This window comes from Arvicanthis niloticus, chromosome 2 (genome assembly GCF_011762505.2).
Source record: "Arvicanthis niloticus isolate mArvNil1 chromosome 2, mArvNil1.pat.X, whole genome shotgun sequence".
NCBI lineage: Eukaryota > Metazoa > Chordata > Mammalia > Rodentia > Muridae > Arvicanthis > Arvicanthis niloticus.
In genome coordinates this window covers 124,161,962-124,189,421 of record NC_047659.1, presented here as the reverse complement: position 1 = coordinate 124,189,421, position 27,460 = coordinate 124,161,962, and the positions used below count along the sequence as shown (strand labels likewise).

At 46.1% G+C, this 27,460-nt stretch overlaps 2 long non-coding RNA genes across 2 annotated transcripts; one reads left to right on the top strand and one right to left on the bottom strand.

Annotated features, from left to right (window-relative positions):
- Positions 1-45: 45 nt before the first annotated feature.
- Positions 46-27,460, bottom strand: LOC143441475 (uncharacterized). The gene is made up of 4 exons (XR_013108922.1): positions 25,577-27,460; positions 4,753-4,930; positions 364-489; positions 46-227 (listed from the first exon to the last, which is right to left on the bottom strand). It is a non-coding gene; the product is annotated as an uncharacterized LOC143441475 (long non-coding RNA).
- LOC117703555 (uncharacterized) lies at positions 9,579-22,028 on the top strand. Its single transcript, XR_004606176.2, has 4 exons — positions 9,579-9,958; positions 12,256-12,425; positions 12,973-21,728; positions 21,827-22,028. It is a non-coding gene; the product is annotated as an uncharacterized LOC117703555 (long non-coding RNA).

Genomic DNA, 27,460 nt, shown 5'->3' with positions numbered 1-27,460 from the left:
TTACTGTAGGAGAGGAGTCAAGACCTAGAAAGCAGCCTACACCCTGGAAAGAGTATGTCTCATTCCCCAGGTCTCTCTACCCCTTTTACTTACTAGGTAAGCCAGGAAATTGTGGAAGTTCAGTACAACTCCTTTCTCCAGGTCAAAGGATTTCCTCAGATCCAGATGCCAGCATGGTCCCAAACAAAGACTCTGCACAGTGCCCATCCGGAAGTCGGAGGCAAGCCCTAACGGCATGATTAGCAAATAGGGAAAGGGACCACCTTTGTGACAGGAAATAGACGTTCTGTCTGATTGCAGTGTCTGCGGATTCTTTTTTTATTCTATTTTACTGTATTGTGTTGTAATTTGATTATTACTTACTTGTTTAACAGTGAAGTGAGTCTCCTGAGGAAGAAGTGCAATATATAAAACATGGAGACGGTGAAGGGCAGAGGCAGGAGGATCTCAGCGTAGCCAAACAGCAAGCTCCAAGGTCAGTGACATATGCTGCAGAAAGGGAACAGGGCAGATAGGAGCCTGGGTGTGGCGTCATGTCTTTAATCCCAGCACCCAAGAGGCAGAGGCAGGCAGAGCTATGTGAGTTTAAGGCCAGCCTGGTCTACATAGCAAGTTCCAGACCAGCCAGGGCTATGCAGTGATTCTCCTGTCTCAAAAACCAAAACAAAAAACATTGGGGGGTGGGGGCAGTGTTAGAGAGATGGATCAGGAGTTAAGAACAGAACTGCATTTGCAGAGAACCCAAATTCAGTTCGAGCACCCATGTCTGATGAGTCACAACTGTCTGTCCCAGGGGGATCCAGTGCTGCCTTCTGGCTTCCATATGCAACTGCACTTGCATGCATGTATCCCCACACAGACAGCCATACACACACCACATAACTAAAAAATAAAAATACAACTATTTTATTTTTTTGAGACAAGGTTTTTTTTTTTTTTTTTGTGTAGCCCTTACTTGACCTGGAACTCAATAAGTAGACAAGGCTGGCCTTGAACTCAAACTCACAGAGATACACCTGCCTCTGTCTCCCAAATGCTGGGATTAAAAATGTGTGCCACCACAACCCAGCAAAAATGAAAATAAATCTTGGGAAAAAAAATTAAACCAGACAAAAACGGACCTGCTCTGGTTGAAGCAGATAGGACACCGCTGCCCTGGCTGTTTAGAGCAACCTTCTGTCTGTGTGAAAGTGCAGCTCTCACCTCAAAAGGAGTAAGAGGTCACCTATTGTGATGCCACATATGAGTGAGTGGGACTCAGAGACACAGGGTCAGATCAGCCAAAAGCCATGTTCCAGCATGGTAATAGTTACATCAAGTTTTTATAGGAACAGCACAGAGAACAATTATAAATCAAGACATTTTTTCAAATATATCGAGTGAAATATCAGGGAGGCAGATTTACAGCTAAGTGGGGAAGACTTAGATGCCTTCTGAGGACATTCTTTCTATTATTCTTTTGCTTGTGTGTGTGTGTGTGTGTGTGTGTGAGAGAGAGAGAGAGAGAGAGAGAGAGAGAGAGAGAGAGAGAGAGAGAATATATGTATGTGAGGGTGTGTGTAAGAAAGAGTATGTGTGAGAGAAAGGAGAGTCTGTGTGTGTAAGAGACTAAATGTATAATCCTCATATACATGTGTGCATATGTGTAGGCAGGTGCACATGGGTGTGTAGGTCAGAGGTCAACATCAAGTGTCTTCAGTCACCCTCCACCTCATCTATTGACATGGGGTTTCTCAACCTGGGGCTTGCTGATTCAGCTAGCCAGGCTTGCCAACAAGCTACTGAAACCTGTCTCCACCCTTCTTTAGTTCTGGGGTTTCAGACCCAGAACACCATACCCAGCATTAGGAAGACAGAGGCAGGAGAATCAGTTTAAGGTAATTCTCCTCAGCTACATATCGGGCTGGAGGCCAAACTGGAATATACAAGATCTTGTCTCAAAGATAAATAAATAGGTCTGATAATATGGCTCAAGGAGCAAAGGGGCTTGTTGTCAAACCAGACAAGACCAGAGTTCAATCCCTGGAACAAACATGGTGGAAGTTGTTCTGTGACCTCTGCCCTTGTGCTGTGACTTGCACACATCCATACCCACCCTAACCCCAACCCAAATGACAAAGCTCTACAATACCGTTCCCACTAGCTCTCTGAGTAGGGAACTATTTCATCTGTTAACTATCTAAATCTGTAAACCTCATAGTGAGGGCAGCAGCATCCACCCTGTAAGGCTGTGAGACTTGAACGGGAAGTGCTAGGCACAGTGTGTGGCACACAGTAGGCACACGGTGAGTGGCCGCTGCTGTTATCATTTTCTGCTTCCGTCTTCTCCACATACACACACAAGAGCTGAGGAACAGCTCTTGTTCTGACCCCATCTGGATTCCTATTCCAGTTACCATCAGTGTCAGGCCTTCTGGTTCTGGATTCCTTTCAGGGGAGGGCCGTCTTCCCAGGCTCCAGCTCTGGTTTAAAGATACTGGTTCTAGTCATTGTCTCCTGGGCCCCAGGAAGCATCTTCAGATCACAAGGATAACAGAGCACTGTCTTCAACCAGTTTTTTATTATTCTTTAGGCGTTGACTACCCTTCAGAGGCACTTTCGTTCAAGGTTTGGCTCTTAGCTTGCATGGACATGTTTGCAGATGGGGGATATAGTGGGAGTGGAGGTGTCTTAGGTCATTGGATCCATGCCTTCCATGGGCCCCCCGAAAGAACTTAGTTCCTCCTCCTCTTCTTCCTCCTCTTCCTCTTTTCCTCCTCATCTTCTTCCTCTTCCTCCTCCTCCTCTTCCTCCTCTTCCTCCTATTCTTTTTTTTCTTCCTCTTCTTCCTCCTCCTCTTCTTCCTCCTCCTCCTTCTCTTCCTCCTCCTCTTCCTCCTCCTCTTTTTCCTCCTCCTCTCCCTCCTCCTCCTTCCCGTTTTGCTCCCAGTAATGAAATGAATGGATTTGCTATGATACATGCTCCCTGCCACAGTTGTCTACCTCACCACAGGCCCAAAAGCAGCAAAGCCAATCAGCCATAAACCAAACCCTCCAAAGCTGTGGGCTAAATAAGCTTCTCTTCTTTCTAAGTTGATGGCCTGTGGTGTTTAGCTGCAGGCACAGAAAGCTAACTAGCACATCCCTGAAGCCCATGGACATCTCCAGGGCAGCAGCAACATTATCTCAGAGTTTACAATTCTTGTTTCAAGATCACTTCATCATTGAGAGTTTTCTTTTCTCCTTCTCAACTCTGCTGTGTGTTAAATATAATTTTTTAATATTTAGAATTTTCCTATGTTTGTGGCTAAAACAAAGGTCTGCATGAGCCTGGGGAAGGGTGGTAGAGCACTCAGGAACCTGAGGCATGAGGGCAGAAAGTTCAGAATCATCCTAGGCTTTAATATTATAATAATATAATATTAGATTCTGTCTTTAAAAAAAGAAAATAAAGTTAGTATATAACTCTTGCTATAGATTAGAGCTGAAGGTTAGCTGGTGGACTGATGAGCAGAAGGCCCTGGGTTACCTCTCCAGCACTATGTTTTTAAACAATTCAGCAGAATGGCACTTACCTATAATTCTAGTTCTCCAGGGGTAGAAGCGAGAGGACCAGAAGTTCAAGATTACCTTCAACTAAATAGTGAATTGGAGGCAAGTCGGGGCTACATGAGACCTTTCCTTCAAAAAAACTAAATTAAAAACGGGCTGGGGAAATGGGTGAGCCAGCACGTAAAGTGCTTCTTGCACAAGTGTAAAGACTGCAGGGCACTTACACTAGAGCCCAGAGCCCACGAGAAAAGCCAGTGGGCATGGTGGCCTGCCTGGAGTCCTGGCTCTCAGGAGGTAGAAACAAAGAATCTCTGGAGCAGGCTGGCCGTCAGAGTAGGTCAGTGAGCTCCGGTTCTTGGAAAGGCCCTGTCTCACTCTATATGCTGAACAGCAATTGAGGCAGACGCCTGACATCAACCTTGGACTCTGCATATACGGACACACATATACACACCTCCTCACATGGGAATGTGCACACATATGTACATACATACATACATACATACATACATACATCTGCAATAAATAGAGTTGCCATGCTACAGTCAATTTAAAGCAGTTCATGTAGCAAGCACTAAACCCTTTCTCCACCATTGTGGTCAACTGCTTTCTGTAAACATTATTCCATATGTTTTTACTTTGATTTGTTCTTTCAATTGTTATATTTATTCTTTAAACTTATTTTTGCCTAGCTTGTACAACCATAAAAGACGTGTGTACAGTGGGATACCATTGGAATAGTGGTTTAGATATTGGTGGGAGCAGAATTGATGTGTGGAGATTAAAAAGCAGATGAGTGTTGACATCTGGATTAACAAGGTGCAGGGTGGTGACAGCTGCCGTTGATTGTAACACTGACTATTCTCAGTGTTCTCCACATGTGTACTTACATCCTGCATTTTCATAGGTGCCTGAAGAGGTGTTAGTGTATCTCCACTTGCAAATGAGGAAACAGAGGCCCAGAGAGGTTAAGGTGACCAAAATCACACACAGAGTAAAGTATCCGAGGTTACACCGCCAACCAGTGAATCTCACCACTTCTCAAGACACAGTCCAGAAGCGGGAAGTCAGACCCATAGAGAAGTGAGCCATGAGGACCACAGGGGTTTGTATGATGTTGTCCTGACCCCTTAACAAGTATTAATTTGCGAGTGCTGTGTCTGAACTCATCTTGTGTTGATCTCAAAAGGCCAAAGCTGTAGTTACCGTGTGGATCACGTACCTCATCTCAGACCCTCAAACAACCCTCGGGGCCAGAGAGATGGCTCAGGCATTAAAAGCACCAGCTGCTCTTGCAGGGGACCCATGTTGTTCCGTTTCCACATTTACATGGTAGCTCTCAATCAGATGTCACTCCAGTTCCAGGTGATTCCGTGTCCTTTTCTAGCGTCTGAGGGCACCTGCATGCACATGACACACATACAGACAAGAATACACACAAATGAAAAAGAAACAAAGGTTTAAAAAACTAACACAACTTACTGAGGTTATCACTGTGCCAATAAACACATGTAAAACCCCTCAACCAGGTAGCTGTCACTTGTTGCCCTCTGTCACAGGATAGGAAAGGCTCATGTCACAGAAATAGAAATTGACATCGCGTCTGTCTCTGCTTAGGAGGACCTCTTGGCCTCCAAAGTTCAAAGAGTCCTCGAGGTGAGGGTCCATTTGACCCACCGTCCGGTGCCAGGAGGAAGAAAGCAGGCAAGTGGCTTCCAACAGTTTGTCAGGTTAATGAGGCAGCCACTGGGTCATTCAAGCAGCTAAATGGTATCTAAACATGTTTCAGAACCACTTAGCAGAGGCTTTGGAGATGGCTCCCCAGAGTCCAGAGAGTGTACATTCAGAAGGAGCAACAGGGTGTGACAGAGAAGCCATGAACCAGACATGGCATGCTGTAAGGTTAATGAACATAGCCATGGGGACAAAGCTGGCTTCAAAAAAGCCCCACACTTAATTCCCAGGTCCAGAAGCCATTGTGGGCTGTGAAACTGTCGGTAGAGATCCCAGCACAGGAGCTGGAGAGATGAGGGGTGATGGTCCTGAGCTAAGCAATCCTCCTGTACCGTAGCTCGGGAAAACCCCTCTTTCCAGTCCACTGCTGTTAATATTAAAGGGCTCTCTAACAGGCCCAAGCATGGCAAACATGTTGCCAGCAGGTTTTGCCCTTTCCCCTGCCCTCTCCCCTGCTAAATCATTAGATTGCATTCCTAAAGCTAGTCCCCAAGGTCCGTTCTCTTATTTGGCCACTGATTCATTCCTGAGACAAAACTCCAAGGTCCAGCTATCAATCAAAACAGATTATTTGGCTGCACTGGCTAACCTGTCCAATCAGGACTTAGCAACTCACCCTAGCACAGACTCACTCTCCACTTTTCCCTTTAAAACTCCACTCCTGAAAAATAAAAAAAAAAAAAAAAAAAAAAAAAAAAAAAAAAAAAAAAAAAAAAAAAAAAAAGACCACCTGTTGTCTGTGTGTTTCCAAACCAGAGACTCCCCCTCTCCCCTTTTCCCCCACTTGTCCCTCCAGGATAACACATCTCCTTTGTGTTAAGAATTTGGTGTCTGGGTGTGTTCTGGGCCAATTCTAAGGCCCCTTACAAATATTCTGTGAGCTGTCTCTTCAGGCTGAGTACCCAATAGGAGGCCTAAAGGCAGAGAAAGGAGACATAATTTGACTGTGGAGACTAAGCACAGAAGAGGGGATGGGAGTGAAGATCAGTGAGAGTCCCAACTTAGTGATTGAGGACAGAAAACATTTGTTTTGCTCAGGGTCCTGCAGTCTGGGCAGGGTTCAGAAGAGACGGTTCATTTTTGATTATGCCATGGCAGGTGCAATGTATCCACCAAGACTGGAGGAGTCAACACCACTGATAGCTAACTGGCTACTGCTTCTCCTCCATATGGGTCTCACAGTGCGGTAGCTGGGTTTCAAGAATGGCTGTTTATACTTAAGGGATTGAGGCAGGAGAATGATGAGTTCAATACCAACCTAGGCTATATAACAAGTTCTGGGCCAGTTTGTATTACACAGGAAGATCTTCCATTAAAAAAACAAAATGAAGAAATGGCTCGACGAGTAAGAGCACTGACTCTTCTTCCAGAGGTCCTGAGTTCAATTCCCAGCAACCACATGGTGGCTCACAACCATCTGTAATGGGATCTGGTGCCCTCTTCTGGTGTGTCTGAAGACAGCTACAGTGTACTCATATACATAAAATAAATAAAATCTTAAACAACAAAATGATAGGCCAGGCCGGGTGGCATAGGCTTTTAAAGCCAGAACTCAAGATGCAGAGGCAGAGACAGAGGCAGGCGGGTCTGTGTGAACTGAAGCTAATCCTGACCTCCATCTTGAATTCCAGGCCAGCCAGGGTCCAGGGTGAGAGCCTGTTACACACAAGCTATAAAATAGGGTACAGGAGAGAGGGCTCAGCAGTTGAGAGAGCTTGCTGTTCTTGCAGACCTGAGTCTGGCTCCCAGGCCCCACATCAAGGAGCTGGTGACTGCCTATAAACGACAGTTCCGGGAGAGCGATGCCTCTGGCTTCCACAGGTGTCTGTGCACACGTGACATATGCTCACACACATAAACATAAATAGTAAGTTAAATAAGAATTAAAAACCAAAATAACAAGACAGTGTAAAAAGCACTTAAAAGAGCAAGAAAGAATTGCCACGGTGGTGCCTGCCTGTCATCCCAGCCTTGGGAAGCAGAGGCAGGAAAAGCAGAAATTCGAGGTGGTCATCAGCTACTCACTGAGTTCAAGGGCAGCTGAGGCTGCATAGAGACAAGAAACCAGGAGTTTCTTTTCTTTCTTTCTTTCTTTCTTTCTTTCTTTCTTTCTTTCTTTTTTTTCCTAAATTTATTTTTTTCCTAAATTTTTTTCCTAATTTATTTCATTATTTTTATGTATACAAGTGTTTTGCCTGCACTATGTATGTGCCTACCTGCCTGGAGGTCAGAGAAGGTTATCCAGTGCCCTGGGGCTGGAGTTAGACAGCTGTGTGTGGTCAATGGTAATTAAACCCAAGTCCTCTGCAAGAACAAGTGCCATTCCTGGATAGAGCTGTATTTTACAACAGCCACTGAGAAAACGTTCTGAACCTTCTTAATCCTAATACCACCAAAAGTTCCATTTGCTTGACTTCCTGAAATTTACTGTAAGCGATGCCTGGACTGCTTAACTAAGGTTGTGGAGACTACATCCATCCTCAGAAGGAAAGTGATCCCACACAGAAGTGAGTGGGGATCAGCAGCTTCCTCCAGATGAGACAAGTATTTGCCACCTCTCGCCCTCTCGGGAAGGGGCTGGGATGGGAGTTAGATTCAGTGTCTGAAACTCACATCTCCGTTGCCTTAGAGACCTCATTTCATTTACTAAGTCATATGTGCGTGCATTGGCTTGATTGGTCTCTATTCAGATAGAACAGTGTCACATGACTTGGTCTTGTGAGCCACATTCATGGAATGTATGCCGGGAGTAGACAATAGGAGGGAAACACTCAGCAGGGACATCCCATAGCAACCGCCAAGTGTGCACGGAACTAACCAGAATCAATTCAACAACAAGACCATATTGCAGTGACTATAGATGACTAATAGACTTTCTAGGTATCTCTGTGGGTGACATTGAAAGCATGGAGATGCCTTAAATCCAGATTATCACCCAGACCTTGAAAACTCAGAAGTTGTAAGCGTGTGTGTGAGGGGGTGGGGGTGCTGATAAGGTAGATATGTGGCTTTATATTCTAGTTAGTGTCTGCTGTGTGATCTAAGAAACAACCCTCATTCTGTCTCCCTGTGTTAAGTCAGCTTTCTGTTATTGTTACAAAATACATGAAATAATCAACTTAAAAAAAATGAAAGGTCTATTTTGGCTCACAGTTTTACTGATTTCACCCCATGGTAGCTTGGATGGACTCTGGCCAGGTCCATCGCTGGGTTCCCAGAAAATGGACATGAGTAATATTTTGCAGGGGCTTAAAAAGACAAAACTCACAATTCACTTCATTTCCCATCAGGCTCAATCGAGGGCAAGCATATATCCTGACAGATTTCCTGCCCATGTACCTCCTACCCACATTTTTTATTTCGAGACAGGGTTTCTCTGTGTATCCCTGGCTGTCCTGGAACTCACTCTGTAGACCAGACTGGCCTTAAACTCAAAAATCAGCCTGCCTCTGCCTCCCAAGTGCTGGGATTAAAGGCATGCGCCACCACTGCCTGGCTCCTACCCATTTTTGATCTAGCACATCTGGTACAAACCCTGTCTCAAAAAAATAAGAAGGATGGCTTCTGAGGAATGATACCCAAGATTGACCTCTGTACTCCACACAAATAGATACACACAAAACATATACACACATATGTACCTGAACATATTTGGGCATTTGAATAAGTATGTTCATACACATACAGAGAGAGAGAGAGAGAGAGAGAGAGAGAGAGAGAGAGAGAGAGAGAGTAAAGGGCAAAAAAACCCAAAAACAACAACAAAAAACCACAACCAAAAACCCCCAAGCAGCCACCATTCAGAACAAGGACATCTGTCCAGTCTCTCTGGCTAATAAATATTTCAACAATGGCTTGTTCATTTTTCTTATTCTCCACAACGGAGATTAATTGCTATTTTACATTGCACTCAACTTCTATTAGTTGAGGATTTATTCCCTCAGTGATACCACCATCACTGGGCTTCCATAAAGCATTTTAACTGAGACAAACTCATTACGTTCTTGAAGGTGAGTGGACAGGAAGGAGACAGAGCAGGCTGTAGGTCTGCAGTACTGTGGCATCCATTGAAATACATTAGGTATGTCAAAAAGGTTGGGGCTGGGACGTATTAGACAATGAAGGATGGAAGCCAGTGGAGGGACGGTCCAGCTCAGTCCTGCTGGGCCTCTGGCCACCACTGCTAGCTTTCCCAGAACAGCCTAATCCCCAGATGGCTCTAACCTCCTTACAGCGTCTCGACCACACTGCCAAACAGCCTGTGCTGACCCAAATAGGAATCCATCTCCCAGCTGCTCAGGTCATCTTACCCTCTGACCAGATTCTCATTTTATTCTTGGACTTGTCATTCAGCCCAGTTAAGAGCAAAGTTGTCTTTTCTGTATAGGAGATGGTATGATTGTGGTCACATTCACCATCTGTGGTGGCTAGCATCGGTCACCTTGATAAGATCTAGGATCAGTTAGGAGACAAACCTCCTTGAGGGATTATCTAGATTAGGTTAACTGAGGTGGGAAGATCCATCTTAAATGAGGCCTGGGGTTGAATGCAAAGGAGAGAGCAAGGTGAGCGCCAGCACTTCCGCTTCCTGACTGTGGGTGCACTGTGGTCAGCTGCCTCACCTTCCTGATGAACTCTGCCCCAGCAGCTGTGAGCCAGGATACACCCTTCCATCCTAAACACACCTTTCTCAGGTATGCTGTCATAGTAATGAGAAAAGTAATTAATGTACCATCTTTATTATAAAATCATGTTGTCTTTATCCTTGACTCCAGGGCAGGTGTTGCTGATTTTCCTTTGTTTTTACTTAAATGTGTATGAGTGTTCTGCCTGCTTGTATGTGTGCACCATGTGTGTGGAGGCCAGAAGAGGATACCATCCCCTGGAACAGAAGTTACACAAGTTGTAAGCTGCCATGTGGGTGCTGGGAATAGAACCTGGGTCCTAGGGAGCCCTTAACCGCTGAGCCAATTTGTGGTGGTTTATATATGCTTGGCCCATGGGGAGTGGCACTCTTAGGAGGTATGGCTTTGTTGGAGGAAGTGCATCACTGTGTAGGTGCGCTTTGGGGTCACCTGGTACTCAAGCTCTGCCCATTACAGAAGAGAGCCTCCTCCTGGTTGCCCTCAGATCAAGGAGCCTTTTGGCTCCTCCAGCACCATGTCTGTCTATAAGCTGCCAAGCTTCTTGCTGTGATGATAGTGGACTAAACTCTAAAACTTAAGCCAGTCCTAGTTAAATGTTTGTCTTTATAAAAAAAAGTTGCTTTGGTCATGGTGTTTCTTCACAGCAATAAAACCCTAAGACATAGCTCTCTAGCCCAGGACCCGGGTTTTAAGATGTCCCCCATCACTTAGCACATGACCATCTGTAACTGGCATCGCTATGGCTCATCCACTCCTCTCTAACCCCAGACTCTACCAGGAACATTCTGCTCCCACCAGGACAAAAATCTAAGAAATTCTATAGGAAGGACTCAAGAAGCAGGCATTTAGATTTAAGAATACAATTTATGATCCAAGTCCAAGTGTCCTGAAAAACTTCCAACTTTTTGGTCCTGTTTTTAAGAGTCTAACCTTAATCTTTAGACTTGACATTCAGCTCTGCTGAGAGCAGTAAAATACATGCCCAAGATAAAAGCTGGGGGAAGGCACAAAAACTGCTGGTGTTTAACACTGGTCATCACTGCAGACTCCCTGTTCTGTGAGGTAAGACCATCAGAGACGACTACGCAGACATTCTTAAAGCCAAAAAGAAAAAAAAAAAGTCTTTATTGCCAGCCAGCAACTACATGGAGTGCTTGCCCAAATCATGCAGCCCCAAACCTTACCGCTACCACCTTTTGTCTTTTGTGCACAAACCCCACATCCTGGTTGTCACACTTCAGTTAACAAAAGCAGAACTACAGAAGCCAAAAAGCAAAGTTAGTACATTTTCTGGAACTATGGACTATGTCTTTGATGGATTAGGATTTTGCTTCCACGTTGACAGGTGTTGGGTGCCACCATGCTGGGTTTGAAGGTCAGAAAGGTGCCTCTGGCATGGTGTTGATTGTGCTAAGGCCTGGAGGCCTATTACAGCTGTACTGTCGTCTCCATGGGTGTCTATCCTTTTTTTTTTTTTTTTTTTTTTTTTTTTTTTTTTTTTTTTTTTTTTTTGGGCTTTGTTTAACCAAAAGGAAAAAATTTGATTATGCTTTAGTTTTCAAAGAAAAGAGCTTAGGGCCCTTATTCCTGACCATAAGTAACAACTGACTTGTTTGTAGATTTGCCCAATTCCTCTCAAAGTCCAGGCATCTTCTTAGCTTACAATCAGATCTTTTTTTTTTTTTTTTTTTTTTTTTTTTTTTTTTTTTTTTTTTGAGACAGGGTTTCTCTGTGTAGCCCTGGCTGTCCTGGAACTCACTCTGTAGACCAGGCTAGCCTCGAACTCAGAAATCCACCTGCCTCTGCCTCCCAAGTGCTGGGATTAAAGGCGTGTGCCACCACTGCCCAGCCTACAATCAGCTTTTTCTGAGGGAAGATTCTGGAAGGGTCAAAGAGAAATTGCTGTAAATATATAGGGAAGTAGCTAAATTATTGCATGTTCCAGCACACTTAACTTCTTATTCTATAGCACTGCTTGAAGAGCTGAGGGGTGGGGGAGGCAGCAGCATCCCTGCCATGTGCCCACACTTGGCCTGGCAGTGCTCACAGGGACTAGAGCCCATGTCTCAAGACCTTAAACTCTGTCTTTTTCCTGAGTCCACGTCTTCTTCCCTCTGTACCAGCTCCCTCTGTTCATACTTCTGCATAATGTCATAATGTCACCAAGCTCCATAGCTATGTTCAGAGTCCCCAAGAAGAGACCTTGAGACAAAGTTCCAACCAAGTGCATTTGGGAAGTGATCCCAGGAATACTGGTTAGGGTATGGGAAAATGAGACAGGAAATAGGAGGTGACTGATGATGGCAGAGACCGTGTGGGCAAAGGGAATCTAATCCTCCCTGCAGACTGGAGACAGTGTGGCACATGAATCAGCTGCCTCACCCCAGGAGCAAAGGGGCTCTGGAACGGACTGGTCAGCCATGGCTGGGGACTGCCCCTGAACACCCATCCTCAGGCTCCCCCTGCATGGAGGTGGATGAGTCCCCAGGAAAAACAGACAGACAAAGGCCTACAGGTAAAAGGTGGAGGTCCCAGGGTATGGACCCGACATAGCCTACACAGTATAGATATGGCTAGGTTACCTAGGCTAGATGTCATATAGATTTTTTATCAGAGCCTTTTTATTATTCAGGGGAATGTATAGCATGGTTTGTAAAGCAAAGCCCCAACCTCAGAATGTTGACTATTCTTGGAGATTATGAAGTTAAAATGAGACAATGTGAGGACTAACCCAGTCTGGTAGTGTGTGTGTGTGTGTGTGTGTGTGTGTGTGTGTGTGTGTGTGTGTGTGAAAAACAGATACTTGAACACACAAACAGATACCAGGTATTGAGAACAGGAACAAGGGTGAAAATGCATGATACATGAACAGGCAGCCATTAAGAAGCCACTGACAGAAGCCTCGGGAGACACCCTGCCAGCACACTGACCTTAGACTTCTAGTTTCCAGAGCTGTAAGCAATAAATTCCTGTTTTGAAGTCCTCCCGTCTGTTGTGATGGCAGTCCTAGTAAATTAATACACCATACCGGTTTCCATTTTCTTCTTCCTGTGTTTGCCCAGGCCCTCACCAGAACTGAGCCATTTGGGGCTCAGGTGTCCATCCGCGTCTATAGGCTGTTGAGGGGAAGCACAGCCACATGGCGGAGGCTCATGAATGAAAACATCTGAGACAGCAACATCACTGAGGAAACCCTCACAGGCCTTCACCATGCCCTGGTCCTAAGCTCAGCTTGTGTGGGCATCTCTAAGCTGGAGTCTTTGTGCTGCAGAGAGATCATGACAGAACACTCCAAGCCCTGTCCAATGGGGCTGGATTGGAGGATGAGAGGCAGGACTCGCCTCATCTGGAAACCAGCAGGATATGAGTCTGACAGTTAATTAGCTTAATTAGGGAACCATGCCTTAAAATGTAATGCGGCTTTCATGAGCTTTTAAAGCCTATCACAATGTTTGCTGAGCTTTATGGCTGGTAATTAACAACCTTGTAAAAATATACAAGGAAACAAGCAGATATGCCTGAGCTAATGAATGGGGCAGCTGCCAGGTCCACAAAGTTTGGTTCTGGCCTTCGCAACCTGTGGTCGAATCCCAGCCTGCTTCAGCTGGTCGTGACCTCGGTACAAGAGTCTTCTCACACAAGTAAAGGGGCTGGGTGACTTCTGAGCCCTGGGCCAGCTGTGTTTCTCAGTCCTTTCCTTTCTTGTATCTTAGACTCAGGTTCTGTCCTTCCTTGGGGACCCTTCAGTCATCGAAGCTTACATCTTCCTGGCATCTACTCCATGGAAACAGACATGTACAGTTTCCATGGCTAACGGCCCATTCATCTGCCCTACTTTCTTCAGGACGTCGCTTCCTTGCAGTCCTCAGACTTGATGCTTTACAAAGAATACGACTCTGGCTCTAAGAAAAGCACGTCTAAGCCAACCAGAGCATTTTAAGGACCTTATCAGAGCCAATCAGGCTTCACCGAAAGCAAGAGGCTCTCCATTAACTGACACTGAGATGACTAAGACCTGTGCTGAGGACAGCCTTGTCCATCCCAAGGACTGAGAGAGTGAAGACCTTAGTCTCAGAGAAAGGTTAAGTTACAGCACCATTGTTTGGGTCCCTGAGTCTGGCAGTGTCTTCAATCTGTCTTTGAACATTTCGATGACATGAACCTCAGCTCTTGTTTCTTTTCAGCTGAGTGGAGGCGAGTTTTCTGGCACCTGTAAACAAGAATCCTGACACTTATGTGGTGTGTTTGTGAGTGTAGAGGTGTGAGAAAGAGGAAGAAGAAAAAAAAACAGAATAAAAGACAATTTTAAAAGTGAAAATATATGCTAGAAGGAGCACTTGCCACTTCCTGGGTGGAAACCGGTGTTTGCTCTCATTTCCCTGAGACAATTCCTATGCATTTTCTCAGGGTCCAGCTCCACGGCCCCTTGTCTTTCCATGTTTGCAGCAGGGTCAGCTCTTCCCCGTCAGGGTCTCTCAGGGAAACCAGCACTTGTATCAGTGGGAGAACTTCTAGAAGTAGGGGAACCAGCTATAGGTAGGAGAACCTGGCAGGGTTCTACTGTCTCCTTCAAATACATACCCTCATGACCTGAGGTGCTCATCAGACTTCACATCCCAACATTTTGACTGTTTCATGAGCCAGGCAAGATGATGAACAACTATAATCCAGAACTCGAGAAGCTGAGGCAGGAGGATTAGCTATTTAAAGCTAGCCTGTGTTACGTAGTGAGTTTGAAGCAATGCAAGATCCTATTTTAACAAAGGGTAAAAGGCCTTTCGAAATTCCAAATCCTTTTACAGGAAAAAGAAGAAAAAAAGACCATCATCATGATGTAGACTCAGCCTTCAGACACTATAGAACGTGTGAAGTTCGGCTGTGGGAGTGGTTCAGTGGGTGAAGCACTTGCCCTAATGTGTGTGAGGACCTGCATTTAAGTCTCCAGCACTCCTCCTGGGACATGGGAAGTGGAGAATCCCAGGAGCAGGCAGGCCAGCAACCCTAGCACAAGGCATGGTGATAACCACAGGAGACTGTCTCTAATAAAGGGGAGGGCAAGAAGTACCCAAGATGCCCTGCACTCACACTGTAGACCATACAAACCTGAACTCACACATACATATGCAGAGAGATTTTTAAAAAGAAAAGACAAGTGTGAAGGTGAAGAACCAGGAGGAGGAAATTCCTCCTGACCTGCAAAGACTGATGTTCTTGGCAAGTGACTAGATGGTGACATACTTTAATTATGACAATCAAAAGGAAACCCCTTCATGTCACATTGATTTTGTGGTCAATGTGCTAAGAAAGGAATCTGACTCTCCAGAAGGACGGGCATGAAAGAAGAGAGGCTGAGTCTCTTTACTGAACTACTGTAGAATGAGGGAAAACTGAAACTTGTTCATCTTCACCAACAGTCCCTTCTGATGAGTCACACTGTCAGACCTTCATGGCTGTGGTTAAGTATTGTCGGACTAAAGCATCGACAAGCCAGAAGGCACACAGCCATGTGTGAGTTACCAAGAGACTTGAGCTAACAGCAGCAGGAAGATCCTGCTTGCTAATAGACAGAGGACAGCCTTTAATACACATGCCTTCGGGACATTTAAGGTTCAAACTTTTCACCCTCAAGTCTTTTCCCACCATTTTTTTGGTGTAGTGTACAAGCGTGTGTTTGTGTGCTGTGTATATACATGCATGGACATGTATATACATGCATATAGACATGTATACATATGCATGTGGAGGTCAGAGGTCAATATCTGATATCTTCCATTATCTTTATCCCCTTCCACTGAACCAAGCACTCTCTGATTGACTAGACTGATTCTGGAAATCTGCCTGTCTCTTCTGCTCAGCACTAAAATTCTAAATGTGCATAACCATGCCAGCACACGAGTCCTGGGCATCTGAAGTATGCTTGTACTACAGGCACTTCACCAACTGAGCTATCTCCCAGTTCTCTCAGTTCATTCTCTCTCTCTCTCTCTCTCTCTCTCTCTCTCTCTCTCTCTCTCTCTCTCTCTCTCACGCACACACACGCACACACACGCATACACACACACACACACACACACACACACACACACACAGAGTTAGATTGGAGGATTAAAGACCACCAACCCATATTATGGCCAAATTAAAGCAAGGATTTTTTGTGTACACATTAAAGCTCAGCCTGGCAGCTGCCTCCCCTGAGGCCAAGTTCATGAGACCAGCCCCGACCTAATTTCTCAAGTCCTTTTGTTAAGGCAAAAAACATAGGTTGGGGGACTTTTCACATAAGCATGGTTACAGAAGCAAAACCAGGCAATTAAGGAAAGTGGGTCACAGAACAAAGGGTATGGAACATTCCAGAGAACAGGTGGCTCCTGGGGGTAAGGCTCAGCTTAGCTCTGAGAAACAGAAACTCAAGGTTTATAGTAAACAGAAACTTAACTTGGCTACAGACTCAAAATGGCCCCCAGGAACAAAACAGAGACTGTCTGGTTTCTCAACACACACGCACACGTGTGTGCACGCACGCACACACACACACACACACACACACACACACACACACACAGAGCACACTAGGGGATGAAAAGGGGGGAGGGAGAAGGAAGGGAGGGGAGAGGAGAAAAGAGATTGGGATACTGGATTGATTTTTATGTAGCCCAGGCTGGCTCTGAACTCACTATTTAGTTGAAGATGACATTAAAGTTCTGATCCTCTGCCTCCCCCGCCCGTCCCCAGTGCTGGGCATACAGGTTTGTGCCACCACACCTGGGTTATGAAGTTGCTGGTGTGGAACCAGGACTTTTCACACACTAAAAGTGGAAGGGGAGGAGAGGAGAGGAGAGGAGAGGAGAGGAGAGGAGAGGAGAGGAGAGGAGAGGAGAGGAGAGGAGAGGAGAGGAGAGGAGAGGAGAGAGGAAATTCGGAGGGGAAAAAAGTAAACAAGAGAAGAGAGGATGAGAGAAGCCCGGGAAGGCAGATTCATGGAGACTGACTGACACCTTAAAAACGACCGTGAGCATTAACAGGTTGAACATTTGCTCTGCAATTTCCCTTTTGTGCTATTAAAATTTTTAAAACTTTCAAATGACGAACAGCTTGTCAGGGAAGCAGTAGTTTGGCAACCAAGCTGGGTAAAGAGAAAAAATATTAGCATCTCTCGACTGGTCATTTTTTTTTTCCCCTTTTCAGCCTAAGCAGGCCCGAGCCAGTATCCATTATTAATAGATGCATGTTTTATTGAAGGCATAAAGACCAAAGATTTGTAACTTTAATAATCCAGATTCTTATTTTAAATTCTCCAACATTATTATTTATTGATTGGCTGGAGATGTTTCTTTGGCAATTGCCAACCTGCCAATTCCTGGAGGGGAAGTAGGTGTCGGAAGCAGAATTAGAGGCTCAAGTGTAGTATCCAAGAAAAGTTCAGCAGAAGGAGAAGCTGGTCTGTGCCAAGCCCCAGGATGACTAAGCCACAGCCCTCCCTTCTCTGGGGCTGGAGGAAAGGGGAAGAAACAATATACAGACAATGGTAATGTTTTGGGGACGGGGGTGGGGGAGCAGAATGAAATGGTCGTCTGGTTTGAGTATATGTCCTTCAAAGATTCATTTGTTAAAGGCTTGGTCCCTGAGGTGTCACTACTGGAAGTGATAAAATCTTTAGGAGATGGCCCTAGTGGGAGATTTGAAGTCATTGGGGACATGAGGGTATGCACTTAGAGAACCCCAGCTTTTTCCTCTCTTTGTATCCTGCTGAGACAGGTGAGTGACCCCCTGGGCCACACATTCCTGTTGTGATGAACTGTACTGCCACAGACCCAAACAGTGGGGCCAGTTTATCACCGATTGAAACCTGTAAAACTGTGAGCCAAAAACAAACCTTTTTTTCTTGCAGGTTGATTCATCAAGGCATTTGTTACAGTCCCAGAAAGCTGACTGTCCGATGCTGTTAAAGCTTTTCTCTAGAATTCCAAAGGTTTAAATCCCAGGGATACAACTTAGCAGCTATGTGGCATATTCCCCTGAGCCTCAGTTCCCTATATGTGAGATGCAGATGGTCCATGACCATCCTGAAGATTCATCAAGATTTCGCTGCTTGGAATTTGACACAGTGATCCACACATAGTGAACTCCCATTAAACTGTCCCTAAGGTTCTCACTCTGTGCCCTATTGTCTTCTTGCTTACGACCATCAATTCATGGATTCATCTCAGTCTCCAACACTGCTGTTCCCCCTATACAGAGGAAAAATTAAGAGAAGGCTACCATTGGCCTGAGGTTACAGCGATACAGGCAGAACTTCAGGCCATCGGCCTGCTCCATCCTTCCTGGAAAAGGGACAGCACTGCCTACAACTGTATGCCTAGATACCAACAACTAGCGGTCTTCCAGTGACTACAGACTTTTAGCACTCTGGGTTCCAGGGCCCCACACCTGCTGGCTTAGACCACCACAGGACCCTCAGCATCAATGGCTGTGAAGCTTTTGGCACCCACAGTGAGGCATGTCTGGGGGGACAGTCAGTGTCCACTCCAGCCTGGCTCACTATCTGCCCTCTGCACTGGTTTTCTCTGGGTTTAAGATGAATGACTTTGGGTGTCAAATCCCCCTGCATCCACCTCCCAAGTGCTAGAATTAGAGGTGTGCACCTCACTTGATTTGTGCAGTTCCGAGGATGGAGCCCAGGGCTAGGTTCTCACTTTACCAACTGACATCCCAAAGAGGTCATCCAGATCACTCCACATGCATCAGTGAGGATTCTCTAGAGGAGCAAAACTTACAGGATGTGTGTGTGTGTGTGTGTGTATGTGTGTGTGTGTGTGTGTGTGTGTGTGTGTGTGTGTGTGTGCGTGTGTGTATGTATGTATATATCATATACTATATTATATGTTATATATGTATACATATTCATTCTATATATTGTATATATTGAGTAGCATGTTACAGGCTACGGTCCAGTTAGTCTAACAATGGCTGTCTACCAACAGAAGGTCCAAGAATCCAGTGGCTGTTTAGTCCACGAGGCTGGATGTCTCAGTCTTCAGTATACACCAGAATTCCAAAGTCTGCTCTCATGTAGGGAAGGAGTGGACTCGCCAACAAGAGCAAAGGCAAGCGGGGAAAGAGAGCAAGCTTCCTTCTTCCATGTCTTTTATATTTGCTGCCAGCAGAAGGCATGACAGAGATTAAAGGTGGATCTTCCCACCTCAAAACATCTGGATTAAAAGTGTGTCTTCCGCTTCAGATGATTTAATTAAGAAGAAGAACAACAACAACAACAATCCCTCACAGGTGTACCCAGCACCTTTGGTTTTAGTTAATTCCAAATGTAGCAAAGCTGACAACCAAGACTAGCCACCATCCCCACCCCGAGCCCCCTAGGGAGCAGCCCCTGAGCTCTTGTCTCATCCCTGGCCTCCTGGGAGAGTCCAAGCAACAGCTAAAATAACAGATGGCTGCTGATCCTGCTTCCAGAAACCCTGTGGGGGATTAGGGATGGGGATTAAGCAGTGTGGAGGCCCTGGAGGGTCCTCAGGAGGGAGGGGTGTAGTCAGCCCCTTCCTGTTGGAGCTCATCCCTGCTCTGGTTGGAACTCAAGATTTTTACTGGAGAGCTAAATTATCATTTTTTAAAAATAAACTCTAATGACAATAGACTCACAGATATATTGACATTTGGCTGTTTCTCAGAACCCCACACTGCTAAACTACATACCAACAACCAGGAGTCACTAAGAGTCATCTATTTTTAAAATTTTAGTCTGAAAAAAAAAAAAAAGTTCTAGAATTATTGCTACAGGCCTGGGCATGCAGCTCGGTCACAAACTACAGGAAGCCGGGAGTTCAGTCCTGAGTACCATATTTAAAATAAAATAAAATAAAATAAAAAATCTGGACATGAGGAGTTGACAGCAGGGAGGTTCGGGTAGCACTCTCACCACCTAGAGCCTGCTGGATGGCTACTGTACTGCCAGTGACTGGAAGAGAACAGAGACATCCAGTTCCTGTTCAAAGTCACACAGCAAATCAGGAACTTGGCCAAGCCTAGGGCTCATCCCAGTGCTGCTGATACTTCAATTCCAAACTCACATAGCCTGTGTTTTCCACTTCAAAAACAAAACAACCACAATTAAAAAAAAAATTCTTAATTTTATGGCAACTAACATTATTTTGGATGGAGGAGGCTTCCTGTACTACTCACTTCAGAAGATCTTTGGCATGTGGAAAAGCATAAACTAACCCAAAGAGCAACAATTAGTTCTAAATTCAGGCGAGGTTTATGGAATGTGAACCATTTGGGTAATCAGCTGGGGTGGTGCCATGAAGTGGTAATTAATTTGGTTTTTTTTTCCTTAAAATGTTTTACTTAATTAAGGGAGGCTCTGATTTATACACCCCCATCCCCTGGGGATGGCTGGTGAGGCGGGGCAACCCGACAGCCTCTCGCCAGGACATTCAGGGAATTATTTCATTGCACTCAGATACTCTTTTGCAGCACAGGTTGTGACAGACCCCGGAGTTATGGGGTCATAAATACTGGGGGTGAGGGCAGGGAGGAGCTGGAATCGCACACTTAATGGGAAATGTTCTCATAATCAAAAGAATATTTCAAGCTGTGACAATGAGGCCAAGAGAGGAAGGGGGGGTGCTTTTTCTTCAAAGAACAGGGGTTTGCTGAAATCAACCAGCCCTTGAAACTCTGGCTCTTTCTGAATCAGCTGGGCTCTTGCCTGCACAGACAGGAAGGGGGCTGTGGGAGGTCCTGGGTCTTGTCCTGGCTTTATCACAACTCTCTTTAAACTGAAAACAGCTTGAGTTTGTTCTTACACACACACAGACACACACACAGACACTTGAGATGGAACTCAGGGTTTTGAGCACAGAGTGCTGAGCTACAATCCCAGCCCCAACAATATTTATTGAGCACCTACTATGTTCTAGGTACTGTACTATGAACGTGCAGGGGGTTTGATGGTGAGCAAGACAGGTTTGTTCCCAGCTTTGGAGAACTTTAGAGTCTAGAGAGAGAGAAATACCTGTTGCTAAGATGCCTTCTCTAGGGAGATTAAGAAAAACCATACCTACCTTTCTCCAAAGGTCCCAAGGACAAACTGAACTATGATCACATCAAAGGTCACCCTAGGGGAACCAATGAGATTGCAGAGCACTGAGGGAGGAGTTATGTGTAGGAGCATAGGTGACTGTAGAATAGCCATTCTGGGAGGTCAGCATGCAGTAAGTGATGTGTTTTATAAAACCAAGGATATGTTTTATAGGGCGCGGCATAGTGTGGTGGGAGGAGGTACCTCAGCGGGCTTATGGTGAGGCATCCCTCCACCCCACTCTTCACCCCTGCCCCTAGGTACCAGCCTTATGGGTCTGTCTAGAATAGAGTTTATGTGGGAGCATGGGAAGGGAAGTTAAGAGGGGAGTAGGGGCAGGGAGAGAGGAGTGGGGGAGAGGCTAGTCAAAACAAGTGGGAAGGGAGGGGGAGAAAGAAGGGAGAGCGAAGGGGGTCAGAGAGAGAGGCCAAACAGTTCCTTTTATAGGCGTACCTAGCTGTTGCTAGGTAACTGTTGGGCGGAGCATAGAAGGAATGCCAACAGTAAGGATGGAAATCCCCTCACCCTCATCCTTCCGCTCCTAAATCCTTTAGCGTCTCCCTAAAGACCGTGTGCCATTAGAGCGAATTATATTCAGCTGGTTTCTATGGGTGGGTGGATATGCCCCACCCTCTCCACTGGAGAAGGTAAACAGTCGACAGGCCCAGCTGTGATGATCTCTTTGAACATGCCCAGCAGAACACTGAAGATGCTGGAAGTTAGGTCAGAGGATAGTCCTGTTCACCAATACTATAAAGAGGTGAAAGAATCAATTGCTGGTGAGTGCGCACCTACCTTACTAGCTAATACCCCCTTCCTAGCGAGCATCCAAGGGAACGAACAACCGGAGCAGCAGGCAGAAGCGCTTGCTCTTCCAAAGGACCGAAGCCTGGTCTCCAGCACCCACAGTCCGGCTGCTCACGACTGATCTGTAACTCCAGCTCCAAGCGATCTGCTGCCCCCTTCTGACCGCCACAAGCCCCTGCATGCTTACGCCCCACCCCCACACAAATACACATAATTAAAAATAAAAAATAAACCCAAAGTGGTGGTGAGTGCCCTTAATCCCAGCATTCATGAGGCAAAAACAGTGACAGTAGGCAGATCTCTGTGACTTCAAGGCTAACTTGGTCTTCATAGGAAGTCCCAGGTGAGCTATGAGTACAAGATGAGACCTTACCTGTCCCATTAAAAAAAAAAGGGGGGCTTTATAAATAAATAATAAATAAATAAATAAATAGATGGATGGATGGATGGATGGATGGATGGATGGATGGATAGATGGATGGATGACGAATAGACATCCTCTTCATTGCCTAAGCTGCATTCACCAGCCATTGTTTCCTGGGCCAAGTAGATCAAACCTGGGTGGATGAGACAGAGGACTACTGCCCCACGCCCCCAGCCCCTCTGTCACACTGCACAGGAGATCAGACTCAGAAGAACACATAGTTGCAGCCAAAAGTGCTGAGGTGGGAATGAAGCTGGAGGTGTGAGGCCGGAAATGATCACATGACCAGAGCCAGCAAATTCATTGGCTAATAAATAAACAATTAACAATTTTTAAAAAATAGTGACATTTTGTTTTAAGGTGATGAGTAAGTTCTAAAATGATAGTGACTGGCAGGTCACCTGTTTCTTCTGCCCCTTGCAGTTAGGCAGAATTAGAGATTGAGGGACTATGTGGGACTCTATGAAATGCCTAAGCCATAAGGGAACACTGGGCTGTTGGTAGACACAGGACATTGGTTTCAGGGTTCTGGAAGGCAGAGCTGGCTTTGGGGGGCTGGAGTTAGGGAGGTAAGACAGTTTCTTTGTATAGCCCTGGCTGTCCAGGACCTCAAAGATCCGCCTGCCTCTGCCTTCTAAGTACTAGGATTAAAGGTGTGTGCCACCATCACCCAGCTCAGAGCTGACATTTGTACTAAAGCCCCAGGGAGCTAGACAAGCATTCCACGAACTGAGGTGAATCTTCCTGTCCCAAGGGTTTCCAGTTAATACCCGTATTTTATAGATGAGGGGATAGAGGCTCGGGGAGGCCAAAGATGTTTCCTGGAGGCTGTGACATCAAGAAGTAAGACTTGAACTCAAGTTGGTATGACTATAAAATTGGCATATAACATCTCTTCCCTCCTTCTGAGAGGATGGGAGGCCCCGAACACCCACAGGTAAATTGCTTCCAGCTGTGGCAGAACTTTGTATTTTTTTATTAGCCCCCCTCCCATCTCAACTGAAGGACAGAGGCAGTTGACAGCTGGAGGAGGTGACTGCAAGGCAAGGGTGGGCCATGGTACCTTTCTAAATGTGCGTGATCGACTCTAATCAAGTTGGTGTCTGCTTGATTCTCAGCTGTTGTATCGATGCTTCTTGCCTTGGAGGCCAAATTGGCCCCTAATCAAATTGTATTCCTTATTTCTGGCCATAAAGAAACACCAAGAGATCAATAAAAATAATAGCAGAGACATTCAGAGATTTGTATTGCCATTCTAGAAAAATAAAGGGAGTTTCTTCCAACACAGCTGGGGCCTCTTGAAGGGCAGGGGTGGGAGCCAATGGAGGCTGTAGCTTTATTTGTTTCCCAAACAGCCAAGCCTGAGACAGGAAAAGCTAGAAATGTACCAGATGGCTCTGTGGGGCCCAGCTGTCACCCAGGCCATCAAGTGTACGAAGTGATCACTAAGTAGCTCTTGACAGAATATCTGAAGACCGGGTGTTTTTGTGGGCTGGGAAGAAACTTGAAGGAAACACTGGAATCTTACCAGTCATTGGTCATCCACCTACAAGGTCTCTTTGCAGTTTGTTTTGTTTTAGTGGATTTTAATTAGATCAGAAATTGGGCTTAGTGATACAATGTCCTTCCCAGGGACCATCCCACAAAACCTCTAGGGCACAAGTGTTTCCAGATCATACATTTGGGTAAGTGTCCAATTCCTACATTGGATGAAACCCACAGATGACACCAGGAAACAGTAAGTGAAGAGAAACTCCAGGCCAGGCAGTGGTGGTGCATGCCTTTAATCCCAGCACTTGGGAGGCAGAGACAGGTGGATTTCTGAGTTCGAGGCCAGCCTGGTCTACAAAGTGAGTTCCAGGACAGCCAGGGCTACACAGAGAAACCCTGTGTCGAAAAACAAAAAGAAGAAGAAGAAGAGGAGGAGGAAGAGGAGGAGGAGGAGGAGGAGGAGAAGGAGGAGGAGGAGGAGGAGGAGGAGGAGGAGGAGGAGGAGGAGGAGGAGGAGGAGGAAGAGGAGGAGAAACTCCAGGCAGAGCACGGATCGGATGTCAGCATCTCCGTTGACTCCCGGATGAGCATATGCAGTTGGGATGAGGGTTGGTGGGTGACCTCCTCCAGACTACAGGAGGACCCTCCAGGATGGGTTGGCAAGGACAGGCATAAGGTACCTGACCAGTCACCCAGGGCCCTGGAGAACCTGGAGATGGGGTGACCATCTTTCCCAGGTGGCCTGTCCCCTTTGATTGTCTGTCCATGTCCCTCTAGGTTTCCCAATGTTTGCCCTCTGTCACAATCAAGCCCATTCCCTCCTCGTGGCCTGTGCTAACTGCCTTAGCTGGCATGCACACCCCCCAAGTCCTCCTGGGATGTTCTTCACCATTCTAGTCCCACCAACTCTGATGGGCTTGGGGGACACACATATGACTGCCAATCACAGATGCCTAGAACAGACACCCCAAAACTCCACTTCACATTCCAAAGTCCATCCTATCCAACAACACTCAGTAGACTGCAGCCAATTCAGAACCAGGCTTCAGGGTCTGATGGGTCCAAGTTTGAAATCTGGTTCATAGCTGTGTGATTTGGGGCAAAACATTAACTCCTACTACCTTGATGTTTTCATCTGCAAAGTGGGGATATTCCATAGCTTACTGATTATATGAAATATAGGGTTTTTTTATACCTCTGAAATTGGCTTCTTTTTTTTTTTTTTTTTTTTTTTTTTTTTTTTTTTTTTTGGTTTTTTCAAGACAGGGTTTCTCTGTATAGCCTTGGCTATCCTAGAACTCACTCGGTAGACCAGGCTGGCCTCGAACTCAGAAATCCGCCTGCCTCTGCCTCCCAAGTGCTGGGATTAAAGGCATGCGCCACCACCGCCCGGTGTTGAAATTGGCTTCTTACAATAGATGGTGTGCCAATTTTTTTTAATTATGTCATTTGTTTATTGGGCAGTTGAGTACCAGAATGGGTATGTGGCAATCAGAAGATAACCTGGAGAGTTCGCTCACTTCTTCAGTGTGGGATCTGGGGATCAAACCCACACCCTCAGACACCCTCAGAACTTGAGAGCAAGTGTCTTTACTTTGCCCATTGAGCCATCTCACTGACTCTGGTACACCATATATTTAATCAGTAACTTTTTTCTTGTTAGTAATAAAGCAATGATGCTTATTTGTCCATGGCAAACTTGTTAAAATATGGCAACAGTATCTGTAAGACTCAGTAGCTGGAGCTAAGACTGGTGCCCCATCTACACCCCTGCTGTGCAGGCTGATCCCAGTGTGGTCTCTGCCTGCCATCCGTCCCTAATTCACTGACAGAGGTATGAAAAACCTACCCAATCCACTGGGCAATGGTGTTGGTCTCTCTGAAGGGCGCTCCATTTGCTGGGAGAGTCCTTCATTTGGCTTGAGCTGAGGAATGGGAGTCCTTGTGCCTGCTTAGAAGAGGAAAAGACACAATATTTTCTGCTCCTCCCTTAATCTGGGGACCTTGAACTCCAGAGACCCACCTCTCCACCATTGGGGTCTTGTTTCAGAGGCTGAGGGTCTGTAGACCTGCTTCAGTGGACCTTTAAGTCCTGAAGTATCCTTCTTTCCCATTTTGGTGACTATTTTTCTTTCCCATTTGGGGAGAAGGTGCTGGGGACAGAACCCAAGGTTTTGTGTGTATTAGACCACTGTGCTACACCCCAGATCTAGTGATAATTACTTGTTTATGTTGATGCAGGATCTTGCTAAGTTACTCATGCTGGCCGTAAATTTACTCTCTTGCGCAGACAGTTCTTTTACTCACCATCCTCCTGCCCCAGCCTCCTGAGTGGTGGGATCACAGGCCTATCTATACTGCCAGGCCCAACTTGGTAACTGTTTGAGAAAGGATTTGATATTCTTTTATCCCCTGCTCTGGGTCCTAATGCCAACTCTGAGGCAATAGGAAGAAGCACACTCAGGAACCCGAGACACTTGCCTTCTGCCCATCTCCAGAAGCTGAAGGCCCTCAACAAAAGATAGGGCTGAGTGGGGGTGGGGAGCACGGCCTCATGGATAAAACCCACTTTCATTATACCTCGTTTGTGCCAAGTTCAATGGCTTCTCTGCCTGGGAGCCCCCACGAGTGTTCTTGACCCCCAGCACCAGGCCTGGACCCTCAGATGCTCTGAAAGCTCCATCAGTCTCTGTTGAATCACTGATGCCCGCACTTGGGAAGTGGAAGCAGAAGGATTAGGCACTCTAAGCCAGATTTTACTATGTAATAAGTTTGAGGCCAGCTTGGGCTATAAAGAAACCAGGGAAGGAGGGAGAGAGGGAGAGAGAAAACAGAGTAAAGTTACAGAGGCCAGCCATTCCCACCCACCGTCCCTGGGCTGAATTCCTGATGTATGAGATCTGTGGACCTGGGATGTGAGCAACTGTGTGGGTTGAGTCAGCACACAGCTCCATGCCCACCACCACAGATTGCTTTATTCATCCTTTAAGTTGGTCTCTGGGATCTCCCCAGTGATAGACACTGAGGTCACCGGTCAAGGAGGATCCCTAAGTTTCTGCTCTCCAGGCTTACTGTCTCACAGGGAGGCTGTGAGAGGGGACAGGGGACCAGGGATGGGCTCTGAGACAGGGGAAGACAGAGAGGAACAAAGCCTTTCTGGAAGGGATAGTCCTAAAATGAGTCCTGAAAGACAAAGATAAAGACAGGAGTCGCTAGAAAAGCCTGAGTTAAAAGGTCACCAGGTGGATGTGGCACCTCGGAGGGAGCATCAAGAGACTGTGGAAGGCTGGGTGAGAGGAATGTTTGACAGGCAAACCTAAGGCAAGGCTTCTGTTGCAATCCAAAGGGCTTCCACTGAAACAGGGTCTCTAGCTGAGCGATGGTGGCACACACACTTAACTCCAAAGCTCCAGAGGCAGAAGCAGATGGATCTCTGTGAGTTCAGGGCTAACCTGGTCTACAGAGCTAGTTCCAGGACAGACAAGGTTACACTGAGAAACCTTGTCTCTTAAAAAAAAAAAAAAAAAGGAAGGAGAAAGAGAGAGAGAGAGAGAGAGAGAATGGGCATTGCCAGGAAACTTGTAAGTAAAGGTTGAGCAGGCTCAGAGTCCCCAGTACCCAGGCACCAGGCACCCAGGCACCCACCTGAGACAGTAGTAGGTGGCTCCCTGCTCCCTACCTGATTCCTGGCCTGAAACAGGTAGGAAACATGACCTGTGGTCATTGTAGCCCA